This window comes from Nicotiana tabacum, chromosome 13, assembly GCF_000715075.1.
Source record: "Nicotiana tabacum cultivar K326 chromosome 13, ASM71507v2, whole genome shotgun sequence".
Taxonomy (NCBI): Eukaryota; Viridiplantae; Streptophyta; class Magnoliopsida; order Solanales; family Solanaceae; genus Nicotiana; species Nicotiana tabacum.
Window position 1 is genome coordinate 114,238,303 of NC_134092.1, and position 12,011 is coordinate 114,250,313.

Genomic DNA, 12,011 nt, shown 5'->3' on the forward strand with positions numbered 1-12,011 from the left:
CTTGTTGATATTGATTTATGGCCGCAGTTGCCTTTGATTATTGTTGTGATTTTCTTAAAGTTGGAAAGAATTCTGTTTTGTTTTCACGGATTATTAATTGCCATTATTTGGTGTAATTAAATGGTGACATACTACTTGGCTCATTTGCATTGTCATTTTATCTTATTATATTATTAAACAGTTTACCATGCCATTATTATTTTTCTAGTAAGGCCTGACCTGACCTCGTCACTACTCTACCGAGGTTAGGCTTGGCACTTACTGGGTACCGTTGTGGTGTACTCATACTACGATTCTGCACATCTTTTTGTACAGATCCAGGTACATTTTATAAGATCAGGCATCAGTAAACTAGTTGTACGAGGAGACTTCGAGGTATATCTGCCAGTGTCCGCAGACTACGGAGTCCCCTTCTATATTACTATGGTATTTTCCTTATTTGCTTTAGACCCTAATGTATAGAGACATAGAGAATAAATTCTTAGAAGCTTGTGACTTATTTCTACCGGATTTTAGAAGTTGTAATTGTGTAAATTATCAGATTGATTTATTTCAGATTTCTATTTATATTCCGCATTGATAGGCTTACCTTGTCTTAGAGACTATGTGCCATCACGACATCCTACGGAGGGAATTTGGGGTTGTGACACACATCATTCATGATTTCTCACACATGTTGACAGATGGGCATAGTGATGCATTTGTTTTACACTGGTTATCTGGAAGTAAAAATGAAATATGTTATTTATTATTGAAAGGATTTTGGGAATAAAAATGATTGTTTTCAAACTTATTCATATTTTTGGCAACTTTAGCAAATGATTTAGGTTTTCATTGATGTACTTGAAAGGCAGAACTATTTTCAGAAATCGTGTTTTTGTTGAGCATTTGATCGTTGAGTTACTTCGGGTATTACTTATTTTATGTTATTATGAACTATTGTTGGTTATTGAAGTTGAGACCCGACCTTGGTACAAGCTCGTCACTACTTTTAACCTAAGGCTAGGTTTGTTACTTATTGAGTATATGGGGTCGTTTGTACTCTTACTACACTTCTGCACCGTGCATGCAGATGTTGGTTGTTAATGTTGTTGTGTTCGTTGGGAGCTGGATCTAAAGATGTACCTGTGTTCCGGTTGTAGCTGCTTCTTGTTCGTGGTAGCCTTAGATTTATAAAAACTCTGTTTATGTACATTTCAAACAAATGATGTATTTACTTCATATCAGCTTTGTATACACTATTCTTAGAAGTTCATGATTTGTACTACCAGTCCTTAGGAAAATGTGTTAGTTTCATATATTTTTCTTTAATTAATTAACTTATTAAATTTCATTAGAATTGGATATTTGGTAATTAGCTTACCTAACGGGTTGGATCAGGTGCCATCACGACTAGTTGGATTCTGGGTCGTGACATGATAAGTTAGAAAAATAATGTTATTGCGAATTTACTAAAGCCTTTAATTTGCTCATGCAAAACATATCCTAAGACTGATAATTGTAATGATTTAAAATTGAAGTCCTTATAAAGATTTTAAGGTACGTCCAACTATTTCTATTCCAAAATTAAATTCTTTTATTTTCTATATATCTTGCATATTATGAAAACACAAGATTTTTCTTTAGTTGGACGGCGTGTGTATAGTTTGTAGCGTGTATTTTTTAGTGTCGTTTGTTATTCAATTTAGCTGATTTATTTCAATAATTGAGATTAGGTTATTTAATATATTTATTCAAAATGGATTCTATCTTTGTGAATTTAGTGTGACATGTACCAAATTAGTAGATTTGTCTAATGAGTGAAGGTATTACTAAATTTAGTTTGAGTGCATGAAGCTAATCATATTTCATATTATAATTGAATTGAAATTTGTCGGACCAAAGCGGGTTGCACAGAGCATATTGTTAAGGATATCTTTAACAAGTTAAAGATGAAATCCAAAACAATAATATGAATTAATGTATGTAGTTCTATTATTATTTTATGTGTTAAGTTTTATAGTTAAGTACCTCCTCTTTCTCTCATAATACATCTTGTATTTATTTTTTCAAGCATAAAATTATTTTGACTCTATTGCCTGTTGTGGGCATATGACTACGAAGGACTGAAATTAGAAAAGTAGTCTTTGTAAATTAAAAGTTTAATATTATTCAAGAGTGTTTCTATTGTTAAACTTGAAACAAGTTATCACTTTGAGTACAAAGAATTGAGACTTAAATTCCCTAACCCGATTGGAATTTTATGAGTGAAGAGCTTAGTAGTTACTTTCTCTTAGCTATAAAATGATGCTTTCTGTTAGTTAGGAATTCACTAATCCTGTGTTCAATCTTGCTCGGAAAAGCAACCTTCACAATAGCAGCTAGGGGTATGGGTACCTAATATGGCCTATATGAATACTCCGGTTAATTATTTTATCTTCACTAAATATTAAATGTCTGAATAAATATTATGTATTTCAGTTGTTAAAAGTCCAAGTGTTTACAATTTTAACCAATATAGAATTTTTTTTCTTGAAATTTGTTTACAACACTGTATCGAAATCTGATTGAATTTGTCACTACTAGTCCTAATTATAAAGAAACAAATAAGACTCTAATTATTAAAAAAAAACATCAATTTCTTCAAAAATAATTTCGAATATGTTTATGATTTGCAATGATGTAATCATAGTGTCCAATCTCAAAGTTAAACCATATTTCTGCAATATGGTTTTTCACATGAACAATTATATATTTCACTTTTAAGAAGAATATTAATATCAACAATAAAATATTTAATCATGACAAGTTTTCAAAGCGATTGAAGAAAATATACACTAACATATTTTTATTATTTATAAAGAGGTGCTAGGTGAGATACAACACGATATACTTGTATCCTATTTAATAAAATATTTATATTTATATTTATAATACTATATTAACTAACATATTTGATGTGGTACACACGTGCAACACACGTATACTAAAACTAATCGTAAAAAAGGCACGAGCTAGCCAGTTTTCAGATTGGTAATTGAAAAATAGCCAGTGTTTGCAAAGTCATTGAAAAATAGTTACTCACTATTTTCCTGAAACACGAAAAGTTCCAACATACTATGCTGGATTATGGATCTCTTGCGTGTAAACTTCCAACATATTATATTGGAACTCCAGCACATTATGAAATTCCAGCACATTATGATGAAATCCCATATATAAAAAATTCGAACTCCAACATATTATGCTGGAATTTTTCTGAATTTTAAGGGTATTTTTATTTAAATTTTATCTTTACATGAAAAATGACTAAATTTCAATTACTTTTGAAATTATAACTATTTTCAATTACTAATTGTAAATCTGGCTCATGTTGTTTTTCCATTAACATCAGCTCCAACATCATTTTCGTCCCAAACCCTGATTGAGATAGAAAATAAAGCATCGCCACCCCCCCCCCCCCCGCGCGCCTTTCTCGTCCTTACCTAGTTTAGGTAAAGAATTTAATTTTAGGATCAATCAATTTTAAGACGGAACAAGAAAGATTGGTAACAACATTCGGTTTACGATGATATCTAAGCATTATGAATAAACCTTTCACGAGTTGATTTAAGTGTTAGTACTCACAAGTGGGACAATTTTTCTGATCGCTATTGATTTTTAGGGACCGAAATTAGACTGCTACGGACCATATTGTTTTTTGAAGTGGTTAAGACTTAAGATAAGAGTGAGGCCAAAAAGGCAAATTATTACTCTGTCATCCACAACGGAACTCTTCTCTTCGCCGTCCACCGCTACGACGCCATTTGTCGGTGCTCCAATCTCGTGCCGAGTTTTCCGATTTGCTGTACGGAAATGGCAAAACGTGGCTACAAATTACGTATCCTTTTTTAATTTTTCTCTTCGTTCGTCTTCTATACTTAAATGCAGTTCAAATTTGAATCTTACTTGTGATGCTATAATTTTTATTTGATCTGAGAATATTATACAAAGCTATATAGTAGTAAGTAGCTGAAAATAGGAGGCGCAGAGGCTATGACCTATGACGGCTCTTTCTATCTTCCCCCTTCTCTCGATCAATTTTCCGACAAGATCCACATGCTCCAATCGGTGGACCTACCGGTCCCCCGATCCATCATACCCAAAGCAAGCATCTATACCTCAGAGCAATCAATTAGTATCAACCAACCAAGAAAATTTCCCTGCCCTAAAGCCCTTATATATGAGTAGTCAACCAAATTCCACCAATAATTCCAAAATCACACGACAAAGGAACTTTCCTCCCCTAAATCTAGAAGGGGATAACATAGAAGGCTCCGGAATTACTACTGCTAATAATGGAGTTGTCTCTGATACAGGAAATTTTGGTATTGGATCCTCATCCCGATCCTCCTATAAAGGTATGTTGAGGAATGCAGATAAAAGCAATAGGCGAGGCTCTATTACTCTTCCTTACAGACCATATGGTTTATTTGAAGGAAAACCAGTGGTTACCTTCGCTAAAGATGTCACGATCCAAAATCTCACCACAGGCGTCATGATGGTACTTAGTCTTAGAGACTAAGTAAGCTGATTATAATTACAATTCAAGCCAAATTTTTTTTTATTTTTTAAACATATTATTATAATACAAGTGTCAAAACCAACAATGGAAATAATTACAAATAACCTCTCAAGACTGGTAATACTGAGTCACGAACTCTAACTGAATACATGAAGTGATCTCAAGGATCGAATACTCAATACAGTTTGATTAATAATTAACAGTACAATAAAATGGAAAGACTCCAAGGGACTACAACGACCAAGCAACTCTACCTTGAATCCTTTCGACCACACTCTAACTCTGTCATATATCCAATACTTGGCTCTGCACAAAAATGTGCAGAAGTATAGTATGAGTACACCATAATCGGTACCCAGTAAGTATCAAGACTAACCTCAGTGGAGTAGTGATGAGATACAGTCAAGACACCCACTAGTCTAATAACTTATGCAATATAGTATACAAGAATAATAGGAAACAAATAACGATAATAGAAACACAAATCAACCAGTGATATACACAGCAGAGCAACAGGAATACCATTAATATTTCTCAACAAATAATAAATACAAGTACAACCAATTAATCTAGTCCTTCAAATATAAATCTTTCGCCTATATGCTTCTCAAATAATAATCTTCAGGATATAATACTTTCCAATAAATATATTTCGAATATACTCCCTTCAAATAAATATCTTTCAAATATAATTCCTGCAAATAAATCTCTTTCAGATATAATTCTTTCAAATAAATCTCTCTCAAATATAATTTTCTCAAATAAATATCTTACAAATATAATTCTTTCAAATAAATCTCTTTCAAATATAGTTCTTCAAATAAATATCTTTCGAATAAAAGTCATCTTGTGACACCTCATTTCAAAATCATAAAATACAGGTCTCAGCCCACTTTCATATTTTCACGACACCTCATGCAAATTTCTCTATCACGACTGCACGGACAACTCGCGTGCCAATATCATCATCATTTAACCACGGCACCTCGTGCCCACATTTCATATCATAATTGCACGGACAATTCACGTGCCAATATCATCATTATTTACTCACGGCACCTCGTGCCCACATTTCATTTCATAATCTGTCTGGCAATAGCCATAGGCTCCATTTTCAACATAAATCAGACTATTATCAAGTTTACCGAAACAACAAGACAAATTGCACAAAATATAGAAATAAACACAAGAAAAATCACAACATCACATAAAAATTACCAAGGCAATAACTCTACATCATCACATATCATCTCTGATAATATAGCCACCCTTATCTCTCCTATAGCCACCCTTATCACTCCTATAATAGCCTCTCTTATCTCTACGCCCTGACAATATCAATAGCCACCCTTATCACTCATATAATAGCCTCCCTTATCCCTCCGCCCTAACAATATTAATAGCCACCCTTATCTCTCCTATAACCACCCTTATCACTCCGCCCAGACAATATCCCAACACACATAATAACAGTGAAATGCCACCCTTATACCCACATAATATCAACAGTGGAATGCCACCCTTATATCCTCAAAATAATAACTCAAATAACACAACAATTTACATGAAATATTATCACGGCAACATAACAAAATCAATTCGTATCACAATTTGTCCAATGGCCACAACCAATTCCAAAGATATAACAAAATTAATTAATTTCACAACAAATAGCCCAAGGCTCCACACAATGTGTATAACACCTCAAAATAACAATAGATATGGAAAATACTCAGTATAGGGCAACGCCTTCATTAATCCAAATTCTTAATAATTATATTAACGCCTCAGTTTAAACTTATTTCATTAATTATTTGCACGAAACTCAATTAATATACAATTAATTATCACATCAAATTGTTATATAAAAATAAATTCAACAAAAGCGAATTGAGGCATTGAAAATAGATGATTTACTAAATGTCGACAATTATCGAATTTACTACACAATATGCCTAAGATCTTAACTCAATATATTTTGCACATATATGCCCGAGAACGTACTCGTCACCTCGCGTACACGGCTTTTCACATTTCACAAATGGAACATAAGACTCGATGCCTAAGGGGTAATTCCTCCACTTAAGGTTAGGCAAGATACTTATCTTTTGAAGTTATGTCGATATTCCAAAATAACCTTCTTGCTTAAATTTACCTCTGGACAGCTTAAATATTGTCAGCATCGGCTATGATAACTCCACCATAATGTCCTAGTGCAACTCCAAGTGGTCTACCGCCAGTGAAAACCCAGTCCTCCACGCTCGAATCTCCCACTGATTCATTAGTTGTTACTCGTTTGACCCACCCATCAACACAACCAGTGTATATAACTCCCGAATTTGGATCGTAAGCTACGTCTTCGGGTGACAATAGTTGGTCAACTCTGATTTGTTTTCTGCCCTACGAAACATCTGATTGTTACGCTTTGGCACGACCATGGGTGAGTCGCTAGAGAGCACATGAGTTGGATAAAAAACCGGTTCAAAGGACTCGAGTTGGTAAACAACTACTCCTAGAATAACTGGTATTAACACTGAGATGAAAAGAGGGATAGGCCAAGAACTGGAAATAGTTCTTGTAGTATTAGAAGTATTAGAAGTATTAGAAGAAGTAGAAGAAGAAGAAGAAGAAGAAGAAGAAGAAGAAGAAGAAGAAGAAGAAGAAGAAGAAGAAGAAGAAGAAGAAGAAGAAGAAAAAGTTGGGCTTGAGTTGGGCATGGCTAGTATGATTGCAAGTTAATAGCAGATTTGCTCAGTTATGCGAGCAGATTAGGATTAACATTGAGAAATTTAAAATATAAAATTTGTAATTATTAGTTGACTTTTCCCCGTTGTTGGCACTAGCTTTCTTATACTAATAATATACTTCATTTTTTTCGATCTGTGGGGTATTGTTTATACAATGTCATAATTAACATTACGGACCTACTCCAACTTTCGGAATCGGAATCCGACCCCGATATCAAAGAATCAAACTCCAGGTCAAACTTTCTAAAAACTTCCATTTTCCAATTTCGCCAAAATGCTGCAAATTGTCCTACAGACTTTCAAATCTAAATTCGGATATACGCCTAGTCTGAAATTACCACACGAAGCTATTGGAATCATCAAAACTCTATTCCAGAGTCGTTTGCTCAAAAGTCAAACTCCGGTTAACTTTTTTCATTTAAGCTTCAAAAAAACTGAGAATTGTTCTTTCAATTTTTATACCGAATCTTCCGAAGATCAAACTCGATTGCACACGCAAGTCACAATATGTATTACGAAGTTGCCCGGGACCTTAAGTCGCTGAATGTGGCGTTCACTCTTAAAACGACAAGTCGAGTCGTTACATTCTCCCCCTCTTAAATATACGTTCGTCCTCGAACGTGCCAAGAATTTATTCTGAGGACTTCAATTTACTAAGTGCACTTACTATACATATATTCACGGGTGATCCTACGTCACCGTAATCGTCATAAGTAGTCCGACGACACCATCTTAGTTGAGATTATTTCTCATGTTTACAATTATAAACCTTAAAACCAAATTTTTTACACTTCAATCATTTTTTCAAAAGGCCTGATTTTTACATCAAGACACGGTATTAGTCTCAACCGGTTGTAGCAACTCGTGCCTACGCACACATCATATGTATGCACATGACCACATCTCTGGTCATAATAGTTGTTCATAATTAATTCGAGCATCCTCAATTAACCTCATATTAATCAAACCCTCGTTCCAAAATTTCACAATACTGACAGCAAATCGCGAGGCATGAAGACCTCATAATTACTTATCCAAATTAACGAGTCACATTTAACGCCACATGTGCACTCATCTTTTAGGCTAAAACTCAATAATTATAGCACGAATATGGCTAAATATGCACGGAAAATACATATAAGATTTATCAAATAAGCCTAACAGGCATTACTCCCTATTAGTACTATAGTACAAATTAAATTTCACAAAGGGAGAATTTAAAACACATGAATTTAACCAAAAGGATCTCATCCTGATATAACTCCCACCGCGGCACGTAGCCCGGGTTAAACATATCAAATCACATTAACCCACGAGGATCTCATCCTCAACTCTGAATCACAATTCTTTGCACATTGTGCCAACTGAAATTTTTTTTTTCTTCTTTTTAATAAATTTCGTAAAATAATTTCACAAAACATAATGAACCCTCATACCGGTAGGACATATATAATCCACAAAATTGTAATCAATTATCCCAAAATTACATCAAAACCCATTGTAGTGAGTAATAGAAAGTCACTTTTGGACTTATAGTTCTCAACAGTGTACACAATAAAAATGATATACACTAGCTAACATCATCGAATCTCCCAACAGGGATAAATATATAAGTGGGTTACCAAATTACGAAGCTCACCCATAAATGGAGCACAATAGAAGGACTCGCCTTAATATTCAGAACCGAATCAAATTAAGGAAAAGTATCATTTTATAACAAATCTGGATTGTACCTGTAACAACACCATATGGTGTAGTGGCCTCAGCCATACCATAGCAAATATATCAACGGGCTGGGCCTCCCCCTCTAGGGCGCCCTCTACCCGCTTGTAGCCTGAGTGTTATTATAAAATCCACATCTCCCAAGTCTGGGACAATCTCATGATATGCCTAGTATCATCACACTCATAACAACCCCTATGTAAGGTCACAACTGCTCGTACTGAGTCTGTGCCGGATAACTGAAAAAACCATTGTAAGAATTTCGTATCGGTGGTGTACTATAAGAACTTACTGGAACACCCCGAGTAATCTGATGTGCTGACTGAGCTGGCCGACTGCTCGAGCCTCCGCCATAATGGGTCATAACTGAAGAGTAAAATCCATTAAACCTTCCAGAGCTTCGAGACTTTTTGGTGTAACGACCCGACTTGTCATTTTAAGAATTAACGCCTTGTTCAGTGACTTAAGGTCTCGAGCAGCTTCGTAATATGCATTATGACCCGCGGGTGTGGTCGAGTTTGATTTTCTGAAAAGTCAAAATTAAATTAAAAGAATAATCCTTATTTAGAAGCTTAAATAGAAAGAGTTAATCGGAGAGTTGACTTTTGAGCAAACGACCCCGGAATGGAATTTCGATGATGGAAATAGCTTTGTATGATGATTTACGATTTAGATGTATGTTCGGATTTGGAAGTTCATAGGACAATTCGACGCATTTTGGCGAAAGTTGGAAAATAAATTTTTTTTGGAAAGTCCGACCGAAGGTTGAATTTTTGATAACGAGATCAAATTTTGATTCCAGAAATGGGAATAGTTCCATTACGTCAATTATGACTTGTGTGCAAAATTTGAAGTCATTCCGGATTGATTTGATACGTTTCGACGTAGAATATAGAAGTTGGAAGATTTGAAAACTCATGATTCGATTCAATGCGCGATTCGTGATTTCGGCATTATTTGACGTGGTTTGAAGGCTCGACTAAGTTTGTATTATATTTTGGGATGTGTTGGTATAATTGGTTAAGATCCCGAGGGCTTCGGGTGGATTTTGGATGGTTAACGGATCAATTTTTGGATAACTAGAGCTGCAGGAATTTTGGACATTTCTGGTATAATCGCTTCTGCGGAAGCTTGAGCGCAGAAGCGGGGTGCTTCTCGCAGAAGCGATGGACATCAACCTGGGAAGAGCTGGACGTGAGCGCAGGAGTGAAAAAGTGGTGCGCACCTGCGATGTCGCAGGTGCGAGTGTTGTAGCACAGAAGCGAACGGGAAGCACAGAAGCGCGTAATTGGCCGCACCTGCGGTTCTCGCAGAAGGGACATTTTTGCCCGCAGGTGCGAAACTGGGCAGAAACATTTAAGGACCAAAAATGGTCATTTCACCATTTTCGATTGGGATTTTGGAGCTCGATGTTTGAGCGATTTTGGAGGAGTTCTTCAAGACTCTGGCTTGGGTAAGTATTCTATATCTTAAAGTGATTATATTTCATGAATATATGGTTATATTAATCATTTATTTCGGATTTAAATGGAAGAAATCAAGATTTTTGCAAAATCTTCCAAAAACGAAAATTCAAGATTTAGAGGACGATTTGTTATTGGAATTCGATAAAATTAGTATGGTTAAACTCGTATCGGAATGGGTGTTTGGATTTCGTAAAAATTATGTCAGGTTCCGAGAGGCGGGCCCCGCGTTGACTTTTGTTGACCTTTTAGAATAAATTTTTAAGTCGACGTGTTATTATCCGGAATTATTTTCAATGAATTTTAATGAAGTTATACAATTGAATTGGATAGATTTGAGCTGTCCGAAGGCCAATTCAAGCAATAGGGCAATTTTAGAATATTGACTTAACTTAAAAAAGGTAAGTGTCTTGCCTAACCTCGAGTGGGGGAATTACCCCTTAGGCATCGAGTCTTATGTGCCATTTGTGAAATGTGAAAAGCCGTGTACGCGAGGTGACGAGTACGTACTCGGGCTTATATGTGCAAAATTTATTGAGTTAAAGTTTTGGGCATGTTGTGTATTAAATTGGATAATTGTTGGCATATATTTAATCATCGATTTGCCATGCCTCAAATCACATTTATTGAATTTGGTTTTATATAACAATTTGATGTAATTATTACTTGTATATTTATGTGAATTCTGTGAGTTTGATGGTTTGATATTTCTTGGAATTTAATTTTTATTATGAATTTTCCTATACAAATAATTATTTAAGCAAGCTTAAGAAGAAGTGTTAATATAATTATCTAAATTTGGATTAATGAAGGCGTTGCCCTATGTTGATTATTTTCTATCTCTGTTGATTGTTTTTGAGGTTTTATAAATATTATATGGAGCCTTGGGCTATTTATTGTAAAATTAATTGATTTTGTTATATCCTTGGAATTGGTTTTGGCCATTGGGCAAATTGTGATATGAATTGATTTTGTTACGTTGCCGTGATAATATTCCGTGTAAATTGTTGTGTTAATTGAGTTATTATTTTTGAGGATATAAGGGTGGCATTTCACTGTTGATATTATGTGGGCATAAGGGAGGCATTTCACTATTGTTATGTGTGCTGAGATATTGTCTGGGCGGAGCGATAAGGGTGGCTTTAGGAGAGATAAGGGTGGCTATTGATATTGTTAGGGCGGAAGGATAAGGGAAGCTATTATAGAAGTGATAAGGGTGGCTATAGGAGAGATAAGTGTGGCTATTGTCCGGGATGATATGTGATGATGTAGAATTATTGTGTTGGTAATTTTCATTTGATGTTGGGGCATTCCTTGTGTTTCTTGTGCAATTTGTCTTGTTATTTTGGTAAACTTGATAATAGTCTGATCTATGTTGAAAATGGGAGTCTGTGGCTATTGCCAGGCGGATTATGAAATAAAATGTGGGCACGATGTGCCATGAGTAAATAATGATGATATTGGCACGTGAACTGTTCGTGCAGCTGTGATATGAAAAGTGGGCACGTGGTGCCAGAAAAATGAGATGATTTAATT